Consider the following 20,038-nt stretch of genomic DNA (forward strand, 5'->3'; position numbering starts at 1 on the left):
ATACTCATCAGGTGATTACCAATGGCGGACTCATGAGCTTGGGAGTGACCGGATGTTCTCGAAACCTGGTGTAGTCGAATATCCCGAGGGATATGTTGGGATATTCTCATTTCCAATCTTTGGGATGTTTTGCCAACGTAGTCAGCTCCACACTGACAAACAAATTTATAAACAACAGAATTCTTTTGAATGGTTGGCAAAACATCTTTACGAAAAGAAGAGAAAAAGGTTCGAGTTGTGTAAACTACTCTAAGCATAGTAGTTGGAAAACAACGTTGAGTAGCAGAAGAAATCCTTTTAACAATATGAAGGACAACAAGACCTAACCATGGTAATTTTAAATAAATGGGATAACGTGATGGACCAATACATTTAACACTATTAAATGTAGCAATTTTACGTTCAATAGTAGTTTTTATTATATTTATGGGATATCCATTGCTAAGAAAAATATTTGTGATTTCACCAAGTTCCGTATCAAGACGGTTTGGTGAACAAATCATAAGTGCACGATGTGTAAGAGCGCTAATGAGGTTTATTTTTCTAGACTGAGGGGCAAAGGAAAACCAATTAAGATAGAGCCCTGTAAATGTAGGTTTTCTGTATACAGAGGTCTCAAATATAGAACCAACTTTAGAAACACGAACATCGAGGAATGGGAGAGAGCCACAGTCCTCGACCTCCATAGTAAATTGTAACGATGGATGCAAGTTGCAAAGAAGACAAAGAAACTGTTCAGCTTCACTCTTTTGCATGCTTTCCCTCACGAAATTTACGTGCAGAGTTTGAACCTATAGGCCACGTCACGAAAAAAAAACAAAACAAAAAAAACACGCTATCAACTTATCCTCAGTAGAATTATCATGGCCCGTTTTTCTATCATTGTTGCTAAGCGACGACAATGAAAAAATGGCCTTACCGAATATAGATAAATTAAAATAACGGTTTTGATTATCTATTATCGGTAATTATCGGGGGTATTGTGAGACAAAACTTAACTGAGATCACTTCCAGACTGCAAATTTTAAAGAAAATCTGTTACACCGTTTCGGAACGAACTTACACGCACAAAGTTGCATTTATATAATTGGAGAGTATATATATATATATATATATATATATATATATATATATATATATATATATATATATACGTGTCTTGCTACGTTCTTTATATGTATATGATATAAAGCTGAACGTCTTTGTGTGTGTGTGTGTGTGTGTGTGTGTGTGTGTGTGTGTGTGTGTGTGTGTGTGTGTGGTCACGAATAGGCTCCTATATGGTTGACTATTTAAACAAACTGATTACACATAATGATAGAATATGTATCGAGGACCAGGAATGGGTATGTTTGATCTGGCAGAACGGTGGTTCATAAAAATTGTGGGGTCAGCGTTCGCGCCTGGCCCCCAAAATATGGAAATAAAAAATTAAAAAAAAAACGTTTACAAGGGTTTTTGATATAGATGTACATAAGAATACTTTGATAAGTATGTTTCAACTTAAATAGGGATGGTATAATAAAATGCTGGTTTTGCGTTCGCGCCTGTACTCCATAGAAATATGGCACAAAGTTTAACAAAGACTTTTCATATCTATTTGCGTAAGTATACTTTGATAATTATGTTTCAGTTTGAAGAAATATGGTATAATAAAATTATGGGGTGTTCGTTCGCGCCTGACCTCCATAGAATGGAAATAGGTCACAAAGTTTAACAAATTTTTTTAATATAGATCCACAGAATATTGTGATAAGTGTTTCAGTGTGAACAGGTATGGTATAATAAATTCTGGGGTTTATCTATGTTATTTTTACTTTCATCATATTTTGCTTTGATTTTGATATCCCCAAATTCGAAGCTATCTCTTTGCAACCCTTCCTTTTCATAACCTATCATACTTTCCTAAATCAGAGTCCATTTTCTGTAGGCTGTTTTTAAACCCAGTCAACGACGGGTACTTTTGCTAGTATATATATATATATATATATATATATATATATATATTTTTAATATCCCATTTTGCTGTTTCGGATTATTTTACTAAAGTAAGTAAAGCTTCATTATTTTTCAGAACTGTTTTTGTTTCTTTGTTTTTCGATATTTCGTCGATATTATTTAGTAAGAGTGTTTAGCAGAAAAGCCAACAAACGACTACCCGAAAAAATAAATACACAAGAAATAAATGTTACCATAGTCAATAAAAGTTCAGTTCATGTTTTTTTGTTTTGTTTGGAAATAGTTTTTAATGCTCTTTACTTGAAATAATTTCAGCGAACCGAAATTAAAACGAAATTTGAGGCGATAACTACTTAAATTTTTTTTTTTATATAAACTGCACATGCAAAAATCGAATATTCCTCAAGCACTTTTGCTAGATAGGAAAACTGGTCGATTATTGAATAAATATCGATTGCAAACGCATCTTATAACCGTTCTTGAAGGAGATATAGTTTTTAAAACAGACTATACCTCCATAATATTTTCAATAAAAAATAATTTTACTTTTGAGGTTTTCATACACATCCTTAGCCTTGTGTCTCCTAATTTACAAAACATTTTCGTACCAAAATCTAATAAAATCTAATTTCCAAATAAACATTTCACATTAAAAATGTCTTTTATCTTTTTGTAAACTTATAGTGATACTAGCAAGCCGCCCGGCGTTTCCCGATCGCAAAATACGCATAACTATTATATTTTAATTAATACAGAAACTGAGACATGTGCATACGAATATAATGTTTTTTTTTCTTCTAAACAGCCCACTTCTTGTAGGTAAACAAACAAACAACCCCCAAGGCTGAGATCGAAACTAAAACCTAAAGACAAGCACGATAACCATTAGACCAGCTTGACACGTCTTTATGAAGTGTTTTCAAACCTACTTATTCTTAACATAAAGAAGCTGTAATGTTTCACGGCCGCGCATGCGCATTCGCGAAACAGTTGACAAACAGAAAAAAAACCCCGGATGACTCCCCAAGTCCCAATTTTTTAATTTTGACCCCTTAGCAGCCCCCTCTTTTTTTTTTTTGGATGAAAACCGATTAAAATTTTTCCACGTGTCTGAATACCCTATATACCTAATTTCAAGTCTTTAGATAAAAATTCTGTTGAGTATATAGGTTGAGAAGTGTCCGCTGATACACACATTCTCACTTTTATACACACACACACATGTTTTGTTATTTAATTGTTTTCAATTAGTTTTCATTCATGAAATTCTGTTCATGTTAAGTTAGCACTTGCTTGCTGGTGACCTCAATATTCCTCATTATTTCATTTATTTTCAGTTTTAATACGCACGCACACCCGTTTGATATGTTTCCCTTTCTTCTTCGATTAAAAGATAACTTTTATATCCAATTCATATTACATATCGGCATGGTTCTTGGAGATACCAAAAGACGCTATCGTCATTCAGAAAATGGCACTATCAAAACCAGGGACTACGCCACAATCTTAATCTTCGTAAGAGGAACATGAATGGATATAAACTGTTCTGTTCGGGAAATAATTTCTATCTGTCGTAGGCTGGGCATTCTTCTAGTATATATTATTTCAAAAAAAAAAAAAAATAATAATAATAAATAAATAAATAAATAAATAAAAAATAAAAAGACAAAACAAAAAACATAATAATAATGGATGCAGGTTCCCGAGTTAGACAGAACGATTCCTAACTTCGACAAAACGAATCCCGCATTCGACGGAAAGATTTCCGAGTTGAACAGAAAAATTCCCGACTTCGACAGAACGAATCCCGCGTTCGACGGAAAGATTCCCGAGTTCAACAGATTTCTGACTTCGACAGAAAGATTCCTGACTTCGACAAGATACACTTAAAGGAAGTCGGAGGTTACATCGACCGAAACGTGAAAATAACGCTCAATATGATACCAGTAGTCTGAATAATCCAAATAATATGAATTAATTAGGCATGGACAAAAATAAACGAATAACGATAGGGGGACCTAGTTTTGAAAGGCGATTTATCATATTTTTTTTGTAGGTTTCCGAATACTTTTTGATTGTATTTGAAAGGTTAATGACTAAACTTAATTTCCCAAAGGAAAAAAATATTTGTACATGTGAAAAAAAAAAAAAAAAAAAAAGTTATGAAAAATGTTTTCACGGCGAGCTAACAAATTCAACTAAATTTTGAAGTTAAATACATTCATTGTAAAAATCCTTTTAGAGATAAATATTAGTTTTCTGGGTCTATTTCAAAGATAATTTGTAAAGTAAAATCCTAAGATATTGAATTAAATAAATTAAAAAGACACTTTGTTTGCACAAAATATAGCTGAATTAGACCCAAAACCGGGTGTTTTTGTCGTTCACAAAACCACAACAAACCATATTTTTGGAAATACGGACTATGCGGAGGCCCAAAATCTAATGAGGTCATGTCCGTACATTTCTATTGTAAACGTTTGTATAAATTTTACCATTTTTTTAATTTATTTATTTTTCTTTGTTCCTGTTTTTAAATTAATTTTTTAAAAGAATTATTGGCCAATATTATATAAAAATTATATTACGCCGAAAGTTTCACATTCTTACGAGCAAGGAAATTATTAAAATCTTGCATATAATAATTATGCGAAATCTGTCATTTAAAAAAAAATGAAGAAATATTTTTGCTATTATAATTTTTTTTGTGTGTGAAAATATTAAATACTAGCAAAGATACCCGTGCTTCGCACGGAGCTTTGTTGCGCACTCGGGTACCAAAATCTGTGGGCACCTTTCCAGTAAGTTGATGTTGTAAGAGCAACGATTGCATAAGGTGATTAACATTTTAACTACCTCTTGTAGTGACTGAAATTCAATCAGGAACTTCACAAAACATTTTCATCAAAAAGGAAGGTTACTTGATGTTACATAGTAAATTTTTCATTGAAGTCATTTTCAACTCTTGCTTAAATTTTATCTTGCACATTCAATACTAAAAACTTACCACAATCAGATCATGTCAGTTTTTCCTCATATCCATTTCTCGAACTTTTCACTAAAGAGCCTCAGGGTAAACTACATTTCTGCTGCTTTGATTTGGAGCCAGAATGTAGAGTTTTTCTGAACTTCCTGTCCGGCTGATGGAGACGTAGAACATACCGTGACTGAAGCAGTCTGATGTCAAGTCTACGCCAATGGTGTTAAATGTCTGACCTTGACTTTTGTTTATGCTCATTGCAAAACACACCTTCACAGGAAATTGGAGTCTCCGGAATTTAAATGGAAGTTCTGAGTCCGATGGAACTAAGGGGATCCTTGGCAGTAGAACGGTTTCGCCTTTGTAGGGACCACAGGAAATGGTGGCCTCAAGTACATTGGTGTGCAATCTGGTGATAACACATCTGGTTCCGTTTGTTGTTTTTGGCGGTTCCAAGGATCGAAGAATCATGATTGGCGATCCAATTTTGAGATTTAAAATGTGTGGAGGCATTCCAGATATCTCCAAAGAGTTTAAAAACTCCACAGGGTAGTGAACAGCTTCATATTCATTAGTAGCCGAATCAACTGACTTGTATTGCTTTGTGTCTCCTGGAAATTCATCCATTATTGAATTGTTCAAATGATTCACATTGCTGTTTAATGGCGAAATAATAGCCCTCTCAGCAAGCCAATCCGGTGATTTTCCATTGTTTTGCAGGTCTGGGTACACTTTGTCTTTCAGTTGCTTCTGATTACCGACACATTTACCAAGCGCAGTTGGAATCTTAATTGTGTCAGGTGAAGAAGTGATAGGAAACTGACCATTACCGATTTGGAGAAGCAATTTTGAGAAGTCTGCTGCAGCTGTGTTATCAGAGATATAGGCTCTCATATTAGTAGTCAGTCTCTTCACTATAACGTGCCTCCAGAGATAGGATTGTTTCAAACTTGCATTGACAATGTTAGCCCTTGTGCCATTTTTAACCACTGGGAGGATTTGACGGAAATCACCGCAAAATAAGGTTGGAATGCCACCCATGGGATTCTTGTTTCCTGTGATGTCTTGCAGTGTTCGGTCAATTGCTTCATAAGCACTCTTGTGCGTCATTGGGGCTTCGTCTACAATGATTGCAGAGGTGTCTCTAATTACATTTGCCAAGGCTGAGTTACCAGTAATTTTGCAAACTGGCTGATCCATTCGATGAGTATCCAAGGGTACTTTAAAAGTGCTGTGAAGAGTGCGGCCACCTTGTAGTAGAGTAGCAGCAATGCCACTGGATGCTGTTGCAAGCACAATCTTTCTCATGGATCTAATCTTTGCAAGGATCAAATTGATTACAAAAGTCTTGCCCGTACCACCTGGAGCATCAAGAAACATCATGTTTTTGTTCATTTCACCTTGTGCTTCCAACATTGCCATGAATGAATTGTAAACTTCTCTTTCAGTTTTTCTTGCATATTTTCTGCTTGTAGGGAAAGTTCTTCAAGATTATAAGTAACTTCACGTTGATACTCTCTCGCGAGTCTTTCATCTCTCCCTTGCGTTGGTGCAGGTAATCCATAGCTTGCCAATGGTTGACCGCACATAAGGAGAACTTTTTCTTCAATTAGACAAAGAGTTTTATTGTAGATGTCCTCATTAAAATCTGCTTCTGGATTGTTAACTTCTTGCCTGTGTCTGTGAAGAATGTCTTCAGATATTACATCACGAAAAGCCATCCAGATCTCAAGAGGATTTCTTGGCTCACAGGCTGTTAAAATTATCACAAATAGGCTTCGCAAATTTGAAGGTGATTGAGTGGCACTTGCCTCTCCTACTGCTTGATGCAAGTGATGGTCATTTTCTAGAAGGCCTCGAGCAAGGCACGCTGCTCTGTATGTTTCAAACACCTGACCATTGTATGCTCGCAAATTTTGAAATGAAGTTGGACCAGCAACCTCATTGAGCAACAGGCGTAAGAAATAACACTCCCCTGCTTTTGGACTAATCGTGTAGATTCTCCCAATGCATGATGCCTTCCATACATCATCATTTTCAGTATCTTCAACTTGTACCCCACGCATTCTTCTCATCCATTTCTTTGTCGATTTGTTCCAAGTGTAAAACTCAGGGACTTCTACGTATTTGAGACCCCTTGCAAAGTCATCCTCATGGCAGAGTTGAAAAAATGCTGTCAAAGTTGTGGCAGGCGGTGGACCTTGGGCTCGTTCCAGAGCAGTATCAGCTGAGAACATGACACGCTGCCCATTTTCAAGATGAACAGAAAGTTGTACAATTGGGTGGAAATGTTCATGGATGGGATGTTCCAATATCCTCCAGGCTGCCTCTGAACTGCCGACATACCTTGCATTCTGGAACTGCTGGATCTCATCCACAATGTGACTTTGTACTTGGCCTTGTTGGTTAGCTGCTCCATCAGTTCTTTGTAGTTCAAACACTGCTTGATCACATCCTTTATTCACGTATTTGAGGACATATTTGATGCTTTGGATCGAGCTGCAAATTTCTACGTTAATGTGAGCGTTGAACTGCTGAAGGAGGACCTTGTTGTACGGAACAATCCACTGGTTTGTTATTTCTTGATTAACATACCGACCATTTCTCTTCATCCTTATTGTACCAGTCTGGCCTCCATCTTCTGGTTTTCTTCGCCTGTACTTGGGGTAAGAGTCTTGGCCTTGCTTGGTACACTGAAGAAATTCTTTTGGGTATTTTTTGGAACATTTGTTGTCAATCATACATGGACAATTTGGATTAAATGGTCCACAAGGTCCATGCACCATATGTGCCATCACTTTAGCATGAAGATCAGGATCTTCCTCTTTGTCAGGGATCTCTGCAGATATGCAGAGATCCATTTTTTCTGGTAGAAGTTTGTCCTCTGGGGGCTGCCAGGTGAGGATGTGTGCATGCGGCAGTCCTCTTTTTTGATATTCAATACTGTACAGGAAAGCCCTCAACCTGCCAAATCCTCCCTTTTTAATAAATTCAAGTAACTTTTTTAGCTTCTGCCTGAAAACCCTGGCAACAATATCTGGACGATCCTGAGGGTCTTGCCCTTGAAGACAATTTTCTGTAATTTCTGTCCACTTTGGATTTGTTGTGAACGTGATGAAGAGGTCGGCTCGGCCCATTCGCCGAACATATGCCATGGCATCACTTTGACGCTCAAACATGTATCGAGGGCCTCCTGTATAAGTTGCCGGAAGTACAACTCGTTGACCAAACTGTTCTGGATTCCCATCCTCCCTAAGAATTGAATCTCTCAAGTTGCTATAATTGTCAGCTCTCAGGGTCTGTTGCTCACGCCTCAGGAACTGTAAACGTTCTGTTTCAATCTTGCAGTACACATCCACCAGCCATTGTTGAAATAGCCTTCGGTACCAGAGAAAATAGTTTCCAGGCCGAGTCATTAAATGGTACGAATAAAATTGCTGTTGGGTAACTTTTCGCCCATTGGATGCCATCATGTAGATGTTGTAAGATGGAGAACCATAGGGGTACATTAACGGGTACATTAAAGTATCGTAGAGGGGATGTAGTTCGGAGATCCATTTTAATGTATCATTTCTAAAACGCAAGACAATATCCCGGTTAGCTGTTGGTTCATTCTCCATTAATATTCCAATCTCATACGTTGTTGTTGGAGCATTGAATCGTCGTGGATGCTCTTCTTGCGGCCTTCGGTCTTCCCTTATGACAACTTTATGTTCTACCAAGTGTTCTTCTTCAATCCTCTCCTTTGTTGTTTTCAGCTGACAAATAAAGCTGTTGTTCTCATGTAAAAATTCAGTCAGACTTTGGAGAATGTCTCTATTGAGTCTACTGTCACGTCCCCGATTATGTAGTTCCTCTTCCAGACTATCCAAGAAGTAGACTTGAATAAACTTTGCTGTTTCATCTTCAGGTCCTAAAAGACTCCCAATCTGGTGGCAAACCTGGCCTCGAATTCTAAAAGAAGGATTCCACCCATGTACTGCCGCAATTTTGTGACCAAATGATGTCATTGCAAAACAATTGTTATAACTGCGTAGATTTTGCAGAAAATCTTTAGAGATGGGACCATTGCCGGAGAGCAAATCTTGAAGCAACTGAGGCAGTGGTGGAAAGCTATCAAGCACAACTTTGCCAGAAGAACAACAACAACCAGGGGTTTCTCCTTTAAATTTTACAGCTGAGCAATGTTGACATACTTTGTCCATTTTTCCTATATCAGCTGTAGTGAGAGAGTCATTTTTGTTGTAGAGCAATCCTTTTCTATTGCAGTGTTCTATTTCATGGTGTCTCAAAGCAGTCATTCGTTGTCTAGCTGCCTCGTTTTCTGTCAATTGCTGGGGCAAAGTCATACTCTCTCTCCATGCAGCCTCTCGTTGTTGCCCTTGGTATAGGCGAAAGCTTCGTTGGGTTTCCGATTCATTCTGATGTCGTTGAGCCACTCTCAACTGACCTTGTGTACGTCTACTTACCTCATATAATTCATTCGATCGTAATATTGCTTCTCTTTCCAGTGCATATCTTTGCCTTTCTTGAATTTCATCTTGTGATGAATTTAACCGCCTTACAGCATGTCTAGTTCTGTCAGCTTCACGTTGGGTTTCTCTTTCCAAATCTGACAGTCTTGCTCTCCTTTCTCTTTGACGTATCCTGTTAAGTTCTAGACGTCTTTCTCTATCTGAATTGTTTTAATTGGAGCGAATTGCAGCAACTCTTAGTCTATTAGCTTCCAATCTTTCCATTCTTTCTTCCTCACTTTCGTTTCTACTTCGTTTGGGTGGCATAATTTCGGTTTTAAACGGAATTGTTTAACGATATTAATGATTGTAAATTAATTAAGCGTAAAGGAAATGTATACTAACTGAAATGGACGAACTATAAATAATATTTCTGAATAGTACAATTATAAACAATTATATTGTACCTATTTACTATGCCTCCCCACGGGACAGAGTTAGACACCAGGGTCGTTTTTTAACGTGGAGAAAAGGTACAAAAATAAAAATTGTCTCAGTCGTGAAGGATTTCTCCTCCACCGAAAGAGAACAAGAAAATGAAGTGCAGCATCTGAAGAACAGATACTACACTTTGATCTTGACCAAAAGGAATGAATAAAAGCGACCTACGTGTGACTCATTACTTCCGGGTGTAAACGTCACAGTCTAAAAGTAATAATTAAAAAGAAAAGTAAATGTAAAATAAATGTAATACCAACTTAGGTTAACTAAGTAAACAGTACAATTAAAACAGTTCTATTAAAACAAATAATTACTAAGATCTAGGTAATTGTTAGTCTCATTGTTATGGTTTTAAAGAAAAAAAATGTGTAAAAAAAGTTCTGCTTTTGTGAGTACGTGTATTTCTTTTAAATTACATAACCTTTTTATTTTATTATTTATATCTCTTTTAAATTTATATATTTTGTTAGTAAACTGGAAGAAATTCAGTTGAATAAAACCTTGTTCGTGTTCTTTACGTTAAACTCATATTTTTATAAAAGGTTCATCCGGTTTAAAGAAAGCACTAAGTTTAAATAAGACTGGAAATAACTAATTCAATATATAAATAGAAAAATGAAATAAATATAAGCTTTAAGTCTTAAGATAGTAATAATCAAAATGTAATAAATTATTTGTAGTTCAAATCTATGATAAACAGGCTTTCGAAATAAGCTCGACCAGAAAGATTAAATTGGAACGAAATTATAATCTCCGTGCCATTTTCAAAACAACCCCACAAAAGTAACAATATCCTGCAGTTGGTTAAATGACAATGGTTGTAAGAAAAATGTAAAAGAAAATGCGCTTATCTGTTTATTTTGACCTGTTTTATTTAATTAAAAAAAAATTGGCTATAACTGGAAGAGAGCGTTATGTTTTGGGGGTTGTTTAAAAAATAGAATGGAAATAAAGTTCCGTTTTTATTGTGTTTAATTGCGGCAAGCGCTAACAAAATCGAAAAATCACTGTTTACATTCGAAATGTTAACTTTTATAGGTTTACAGGTTTGCTGACAAGGCTGGGGGTGTTTAATACAATTATTTTACTAAATTGATTTTTTTCATTTAAAAATAAAATTATTTCTTTTTTAATAAAGTTTTATTTTAAAATATTTGTTTTTGTTTATTTATATAAAATTACGATAGTTGAATTGTATTCTTTCAATTATATTGGCAAGTAAAATAAAAGATTAAAACGGAACGAAATTGAAATTTCCATTACATTTTCAATACAATCCCAAAACATAAAGCTTTGCTCGCCAATGAATTGTTTTGATAATATACGTAAAGTGAAATAAATCGAATATAAAATTAAATGAAAATATATTAAATAATTAAATGTTAAATAGATTTTGTAAATAGTACAGTTGAAATGATTAGAATATTTCCAATATGTAATAAGGTCGAGGTAATTAGTTAAAGAGATTTAATATAATGTGATATGCAAATGAGCATAAGTCATTCGATATGGGGGTGGTTTGTAGACTAGTATATAAAGAAATTAGGCATTGATTCTTATGTCTCCTATAACAGAAACATCCTAAAATGGGTTCTAATGTTTCTCTACCAGGAGAGATCTACCCTCTTACCTCCTTTATATTTCGTTGATGATGGAGAGTTGTACACACAGACAGAAACACTCGAACCCTATTACTTTATAAAAATAAAGAAGCAATGCTTAATTCAATGGTAATATCGGTAGTTCGAGAAATTAATTTTTCTTCGAGTTATATCGAATTCATTAATACGAACTTTTGGGGCTTTTTTCGTAATGTTCCTGTAAAAATTATTTTATTTTATTTTTATTGTTAAAAATTACGATGATTTATTTATATAAAAAAAAGCAAAAATAAATTCTTTCGTTTTTTTATTTACTACTGAAAACCATAACTTTGGTAAAGGTATATTTTTTTTGTTTAAACAAAATAATACATTTCCACTTGGATTAAAAAAAAATAAGTGCATTATATTCCGCAATCATTAGTTGATAAATACTGAAAAATTTATTAAAATTGGTTAATTTCCTGATGTTTGGTGAATTTTTAAGTAAAGGAGGGGTCAAAATGTTTATACATTTTGAGTGTCGGCATTTTTGCCCGTATCTAGAATTCATTTCATACGTCTTAGGTTGGGTATTTTTCCAGTAATATATTACTTAAAAAAAAAAAAAAAAAATTAAATATTACTTGAACCCCCCCCCCCCAAAAAAAAAACATTAAATATTACTTGAAAAAAAAAGGAAAAAAAAGCATTAAATATTACTTGAAAAAAAAAAAAGAAAAAAAAAGGAAAAAAAGAAAACGATTCCTGTCCTAGGTTCGGAAGAAAAATTCCCGAGTACAAGACACACCGGGAGATTTCATCGCATGAAGCGTTGTAAAAATAACACTCAAGATGGAAACAGTAGCCCGAAGAATCTAAATAATACTAATTAATTCTATACGTCTTAGAGGGGGTATTTTTCTAGTATATATTATTTAAAAATAAAAAAAAAACTAACAGTTATAGATGATGAGGTGAAAGATGTGGAGTTGATTGTTATCTTAATCAGATCCGAAAACATTGTGTCATGTGATCGACTGGTTCGAGCAGAATTTGAGCAACAAGAAATGCGTAATGGAATAATTGAATGGGAAAATCGATCGTCCAAATATAAACATCAGATTAACAAAATCAATTGGGAATGGAGGGAGGGGGAGATCAATTACAAAACAAGAAAAGAAAATGGCGTCTCTAGGGAAGTGCAGCTGCAGCTTCTTTTTTTATAAAGTTACGAAAACAATGTAATATCACTCACAAAGTTTTAAACGACATTAATACATTGTAAAATCCGTCTAATTTCAAAACATCAGACCTTAAGTACTTTTTGAAATATGAGAATATTGCACTAATAGTAAATAATAAATTACCAACAAATAAACGGAAAGCCATGACCAAAAATTGAAACCAAAATTTTGCAATCGCCAGTCGAAGGTTCAACCAACCAAATCATACACACACACATCCGCAAGAAATATTTCTAATTTATTCTACAATCGAAATATTTCTAAACTTATTCTACAATCGAAATATTTAAAAACTTATTCGATTATCAGAATATTTATAAATTTATTCTACAATCGAAATATTTAAAAACTTATTCTACAATCGAAATATTTAAAAACTTATTCTACAATCGAAATATTTAAAACTTATTCTACAATCGAAATATTTCTAAACTTATTATTCAATCAAAATATTTAAAAACTTATTCTAAAATCGAAATATTTAAAAACTTATTCTACAATCGAAATATTTATAAACTTATTCTACAATCGAAATATTTAAAACTTATTCTAAAATCGAAATATTTATAAACTTATTCTACAATCGAAATATTTATAAATTTATTCTGCAATCGAAATATTTATAAACTTATTCTTCAGTAAAAATATTTAAAAACTTATTCTACAATAGAAATATTTATAAATTCATTTTACAATCGAAATATTTTTAAACTTAGTGTGCAATCGAAATATTTATAAATTTATTCTACAATCGAAATATTTATAAATTTATTCTACAATCAAAATATTTTAAAACTTATTTTATAATCGAAATATTTATAAATTTATTCTACAATCAAAATATTTTAAAACTTATTCTACTATCAAATTATTTTAAAATTTATTCCACAATCAAATATTTATAAATTTAATCAACAATTGAAATATTTATAAACTTAATATACAATTGAAATATTCATGAACTTATCCGAATATCGAAATATTTAAAATTTTATTCTACTATCGAAATATTAATAAATTTATTCAGCAATCGAAATATTTATAAACTTATTCTAACATCAAAATATTTATAAATTTATTGCATAATCGAAATATTTATTAATTTATTCCACAATTATAATATTTATAAATTTCTTCTACAATCATAACTGTTGTGGAGACGCCCACTGATAAGCATACGTGGGTGAAAAGATATAGATAAAGGTATCAAGCAAAACCGGGGAGCTATGTTCGAACACCGGATAGGCAAGACGCATGTGCCGGTTGCTCCATGAAAGACTTTAACACGCCCTCTGCCGGACAATCTTCCAACTGCAGTACAACTGCACCTTTGTAAATATGTATTATCTTTTCGTCTTAATATATTTGTTTTACCTTTACTTTCTGCGTTCGTGTTGTTATTGATACAGACACAACAGTGGCGACGGGATTTCGAAAAAAGATTTACGCTTGAGAAAATACACTATCAAACTCAACAGTGGTATTCGGGAAATACTTACTCGTCAAAGATTGAAAAAAAAATCACTCGGGAATTCAATGTTTAAAACGCAGCAACTACGAAATTGTCGAACGCGATATACTTGCAAAACACCAAGATTTTTTTTTGACTACTTGAAAAGGACATTCAAAACCCGGGACACTTGAAAAAAAAAATAAATAAAATAAAACAGCAAACACTTTATTTATAAAAACTTGAATTATGCAGTCACCTTTTCTGCAAAGTGCACACAAAAAAAAGTGTTTCGCTAGGATACCGTGAACTTATTAGGTAGACTGTTTTGAAAGAAAAAGTGATTCTTTTTTCTCAGTGTACTAAGAAGGGATTTTTTTTCTTTCTTGTACGTAATTAATAACGTAACAAAAGGAATCGGTTGTTCGTAGTTATTAAAGAAAGGAAATTGTAAAAGTGGCTGATTTACTTATTTGAAAAACAAAATGGAGAATCTTATCAAGTTATTCGCGGAAATGCGAATGCGTCAACAAGAAAGAGACGAATTACATAAAAAAGAACTACAAGAAAGAGACGAAAGACAGAATGAACGGCTTCTTAAATGTACCTATTTACTATGCCTCCCCACGGGACAGAGTTAGACACCAGGGTCGTTTTTAAACGTGGAGAAAAGGTACAAAAAGAGAAATGCAATTTGGTCCAAAAGATTTGTTGGAAAGATTAACGACTAATTCTGCACAAGAAAGCAATATGACTTTTTCCAACGCAACAATTGTGAATAGCATAGATGTGTTCACGTACCTACCAGAAGAGGATAAAACTTTTGAGGCATACTTTAAGAGGTATGAATATATTTTCGAAACAGATTGCGAAAGCTGGTCAAACGCAAAGAAAGTAAGTTTATTATTTCGAAAGCTTGGTACCAGTGAACATTGCAAATTTGTTGATCTCATATTGCCAAGGAGAACGAATCAGTTAGACTTCGCTGAGACCGTAAAACTTCTTAAGGAGTTATTCGGACCGAAAATGTCTCTTTTTCACAAGAGATGGTCGTGTATGAACCTTGAGAAAACGGAAGAGCAGGTATACCTGACATATGCGTCAGTAGTGAATAAACACTGCGACAATTTTAAATTATCGGAACTTACGGTGGACGACTTCAAATGTTAATTTTTGCACAGGGGCAAGTTTCTACAAAAAATTCAGATCTGAAGACGCGTTCTCTCAAAATTAGAGACAGAACTAGGTCTGACACTGCAAAAGTTAGCAGAAGATTGTCACAGGGAAGTATCACTAAAAAAAGACTCAAGAGATATAGAAGAAGCAGGAGTGTCGTACATAAGGAAGATTAAAAAAATCTGGCAGAAACGCAGGGCAAAGAAAGTGTGAGACTCGTCAAAATCCAAAAAATTATGCAAGTTATAAATACTCAAACTCTAATTACAGAAAACGAAATTACGATTCAAGTCAAAGGAACTATAGACAATCGAGACCAAGTAATAATTGCGGAAGATGTGATGAAAAACATTGGGGAAAGGATTGTCCTTACAAAAATATCAGATGCTTCAATTGCGACAAAGTCGGACATAAGAGTATTTGTTGCAGAACAAAATATAGAGTACACCAAATGAGTTCAAACGACAAAGAGAAAGACAATTTATGAAAATATGTGTTGGTTAATATTTTCGGCAAACAAATAAAATTTCAACTTGATTCTGGAGCAGATTTGTCGGTAATAAACGTTAGCACTTGGAAAAAACTGGATAAACCGACCCGGAAAAAGTCATGTAAGGGCGCTAGAACGGTGACAGGAGACGAAATCAAATTCGAAGGAGAAGTCGGCCTGCCCATTAATTTAAATGGCACGACAAAGAAATTGAAAATCTTCGTAATTAAAGAAAGCGAGAATTTATTGGGAACAGATTTTATTGAAAAATTCAACCTTTGGGATAAACCGATGAACGCTTTTTGTAAAAAAAAATAACCAGTTGCACCACAACGTCAGAAAATATTAAAAATGAACTAAAGAACGAATTCCCAGAAATATTTACTATGGGACTGGGAAGATGTAATAAATTTAAAGCTTCGTTCGAACTAAAAAAGGATGTAACAAACAAATTTAAGAAAAAACGGAACGTGACGTTCGCTGGATTAGACAAAATAGATAGCGAATTAGACAGACTTGAAAGAACGGGCATTTTATCGAAAATCGAAACTAGCGGTTGGGCAGCGCCTACGGTGTACGTAAAGAAGAAATCGGAACAAATTCGAGTCTGCGGAAATTTTTCAACCCGGTTAAATAATATGCTACAAGATCACCATTACCCTTTACCAAGCCCGGAAGAGATTTTTGCCAAACTAAATGGTGGGAAAATTTTTTCAAAAGTAGATTTGTCCGATGCCTATTTGCAAAATTGCGATAGAAGAAAAATGCTCAAAGATTTTATGCATTAACACACACAAAGTGTTATTAAAGTATAACCGATTAACATTCGGGATAAAAGTCGCGCCGGCGATATTCCAGCAAGGGATGGACACAATGTTGAACGGTTTAGATTGTGCTTGTGCATACCTGGATGACATAATCATAAGGAGCGCGTCCATAAGTGAACATATAGAGCATTTAAAACAAGTGTTCACAAGAATAAACGAGTACGGATTCAAGGTGAAAGAAAAAAAATGTGAGTTTTGTCTAGACGAAATCAAGTATTTAGGGCAAATAAGTAAAGATGGTCGACACCCTGATCCAGAAAGAGCGATAGCAATTAGGAACATGCCAGCACAACATAACGTGACGACTTTACAGAGCTTCTTAACTTATTACGACCCAAAATTACAAATAATTCTTGCGAGTGACGCGAGCTCGTATGGTATAGGAGCATGTATACAGCATATAATGCCAAATGGAACGAAGAAACCTATAGCGCACGCTTCAAGGACCCTAATTCCGTCAGAGAAGGCTCACTCCCAAATAGAAAAGGAAGCATTAAGAATTATTTTCGCGGTGACGAAATTCCACCGTTATCTGTACGGAAGACATTTTATACTGGAAACGGACCACAAGCCCCTAGTGACTATTTTCGGCTCAAAAAAGGGCTTACCAGTATATATGGCAAATCGGTTACTCCGTTGGGGTACGATCTTGCTAAATTATGATTTTCAAATAAAACATCTACGTTCGGGAAAAATAGGCCATGCGGATGGATTGTCAAGGCTTATACCGAAAAGGGATGAAACCTTTGAAGAGTCAATAATTACAGCTATACGTTCCAATTATAAGGAAAAAAACATGGTGGCGAATATAATAAGAGAATTACCAGTCACGCTTGCCGATATAAAAAGGGAGGCTGAAAATGACGACGTCATCAAAGACATAAAGAAAAAATTACAGAAAAATGCAAAGTATATTTTCTTTATGCAATGAGGTATTATTATATAGTGAAAGAGTGGTTGTACCGAAAACCTTGCAGAAAAAAATCTTACGTGATTAATATACAGGACACCCGGGTATAAATAGGATGAAGACACTTATGAGGAGTTATGTTTACTGGCGTAATATGGATGTGGATATTGCATTAACAGTAAATAAATGTAAAGGTTGTGCGTTAGCCGCTAAGGCACCACCGATAGTTCATAAACCTTGAAAAAAAAACTGACCATCCATGGTCACGCATTCATCTAGACTTTGCTGGACCGATCGATGGACAATACTACCTAAGCATAGTAGATAGTTTTTCCAGATGGCCGGAAGTAAAGCGGGTAAAAAACCCCAACGACAGATAACACAATAAGTTCTCTGCATGAAATATTTGCACGTTTTGAGGTACCAGACATTGTAGTCACAGATAACGGAACACAATTTACTTCAAGTGTTTTAAAGGATTTTTGTGAATCATTTCAGGTAAACCATATAACTACACCACCATTCCATCCTGGATCAAATGGATTAGCGGAAAGGTTCGTAGATACAATAAAGCGTGCCCTTAGAAAATCGATAGGGACACCGACGGATAAAGCATTACAACAGTTCCTGCAAATATACAGGATAACTGAGAACCCAAACACACCGTCGAAATTATCGCCAGCAGAATTAATGTTTGCGAGAAAAATAAAATCACCATTTGATAAATCATTACCAAAGCAAGCAGTCGTATATAAAACGACACGCACATCACGTAAAAGGTTTAAACCTGGTGATCAGGTATATTTTAAATGTTTTGAAAATAATATGTCATATTGGGAGTCGGGTACGGTAGATAAACGTATCGGCGACTTGGTCTACATGATAAAAGGTCCAAAAGGGATACACAAAAACACCAAAATCAATTGAGAAAACGTCATAGGAAGGACAACGAACATGACAAACCTGAGGAACAGGAAGATCTAATTGATATAGTATACGAAACGTTTAATATTGAACCACCACAGACCATGTCCGAACCGAGGAGATCGGGAAGGAAAAGAAAGGCTATAGACCCAATGATAATGCACCCCAAAAGAAAAAGATATTGAAATCTACACGACTTCAAATCTTGGGAGGGGGGTTGTGGAGACGCTCACTAATTAGCATACGTGGGTGAAAAGATATAGATAAAGGTATCAAGTCAGCAAGACCGGGGAGCTGTGCTTGAACGCCGGATAGGCAAGACGCATGTGCCGGTTGCTCCATGAAAGACTTTAACACGCCCTCTGCCGGACAATCTTCCAACTGCAGTACAACTGCACCTTTGTAAATATGTATTATCTTTTCGTCTTAATATATTTGTTTTACCTTTACTTTCTGCGTTCGTGTTGTTATTGATACAGACACAACAATAACTTATTCTAAAATCGAAATATTTATAAATTTATTCTACAATTGAAATATTTATAAATTTATTCTACAATTAAAATATTTATAAATTTATTCTACAATTGAAATATTCATAAATTTATTCTATATCACAAAATATTTATAAACTTATTGAATAATCGAAATATTTATAAAATTATTCTATAATCGAAATATTTATAAATTTAATCTACAATCTAAATATTTATAAACTTTTCCCACGATCAAAATATTTATAAACTTATTCTACAATCGAAATATTTATAAATTTATTCCACAGTCGAAATATTTATAAACTTCTTCTACAATCGAAATATTTATAAACTTCTTCTACAATCGAAATATTTATAAACTTATTCTACAATCGAAATATTTATAAACTTATTCTACAATCGAAACATAAAATTTTTCTACAATCGAAATATTTATAAACTTATTATACAATCGAAATATTTATAAATTTATTCCACACTCGAAATATTTATAAACTTATTCTACAATCGAAATATTTATAAATTTATTCTACAATCGAAATATTTATAAATTTATTCTACAATCGAAATATTTATAAATTTATTCTACAATCGAAATATTTATAAATTTATTCCACACTCGAAATATTTATAAATTTATTCTACAATCGAAATATTTATAAATTTATTCTACAATCGAAATATTTATAAATTTATTCCACACTCGAAATATTTATAAACTTATTCTACAATCGAAATATTTATAAATTTATTCTACAATCGAAATATTTATAAATTTATTCTACAATCGAAATATTTATAAATTTATTCTACAATCGAAATATTTATAAATTTATTCTACAATCGAAATATTTATAAATTTATTCTACAATCGAAATATTTATAAATTTATTGTACAATCGAAATATTTATAAACTTATTATGCCATTGAAATATTTATGAACTTATCCGAATATCGAAATATTAATAAATTTATTCCACGATCGAAATATTTATAACCTTATTCTATAATCGAAATATTCATGAATTTATTCTATAATCAA

At 33.7% G+C, this 20,038-nt stretch overlaps 1 protein-coding gene across 1 annotated transcript in view; it reads right to left on the bottom strand.

Annotated features, from left to right (window-relative positions):
* The window catches only part of LOC145266341 (sperm axonemal maintenance protein CFAP97D1-like), an 80,322-nt gene that overhangs the window by 35,843 nt on the left and 24,441 nt on the right, over positions 1–20,038 (bottom strand). The gene's annotated exons all lie outside the window — the stretch shown is intronic.

Source organism: Euprymna scolopes, chromosome 41, assembly GCF_053919585.1.
Source record: "Euprymna scolopes isolate OS-2025 chromosome 41, ASM5391958v1, whole genome shotgun sequence".
Classification (NCBI taxonomy): domain Eukaryota; kingdom Metazoa; phylum Mollusca; class Cephalopoda; order Sepiida; family Sepiolidae; genus Euprymna; species Euprymna scolopes.